Raw genomic sequence first — 565 nt, forward strand, 5'->3', positions numbered from 1 at the left:
TAACAGTCTGTATATATTGGGGGGGGGGATCACAGGATACCTTACCTCATGATGCAGTACACAGCTCACGACACTAATAATATCACGATACAGCAATTCTGCAATAATCAATATATTGCTGACAATTCTTTCATTACACATCAAGATATCGGTCTAGCAATAAGTTACAAAGGTAGTAGTAGTTATCTTATTAGGTATGGGAGATATTTGTGGAAATGTGTAGTGTTTGTTTTGAAGCTGCTGTGGTACTGTAATTCCTGTAAAGTATCTATCTATCTATCTATCTATCTATCTAAAAAAGTTCAAACTGTTAGAAAATAGACGACCACTGTTACATAGACACTAGTACGACTATTCCCCAAATGTGATCACCCCACAACAAGCCTGTGGTGCACACTGCACTAAATACAAATTTAATATATACTTTGAAACATGTCTAAATTAAATATTGATAACAGATCATACCAAAGTTAACAAGAACTTCCTGGATACAACTATACTGTACAGTAGGTGGATTACACCACTGACAGGTTTGGTCTCAGTGTGTTGGGGGTGCAGTGCAGAA

At 36.6% G+C, this 565-nt stretch overlaps 1 protein-coding gene across 1 annotated transcript in view; it reads left to right on the plus strand.

Moving 5' to 3' along the window:
- LOC116702289 (uncharacterized) overlaps positions 1-565 on the plus strand; it is a 2,461-nt gene that overhangs the window by 1,157 nt on the left and 739 nt on the right. The gene's annotated exons all lie outside the window — the stretch shown is intronic.

This window comes from Etheostoma spectabile, chromosome 15 (genome assembly GCF_008692095.1).
Source record: "Etheostoma spectabile isolate EspeVRDwgs_2016 chromosome 15, UIUC_Espe_1.0, whole genome shotgun sequence".
NCBI lineage: Eukaryota > Metazoa > Chordata > Actinopteri > Perciformes > Percidae > Etheostoma > Etheostoma spectabile.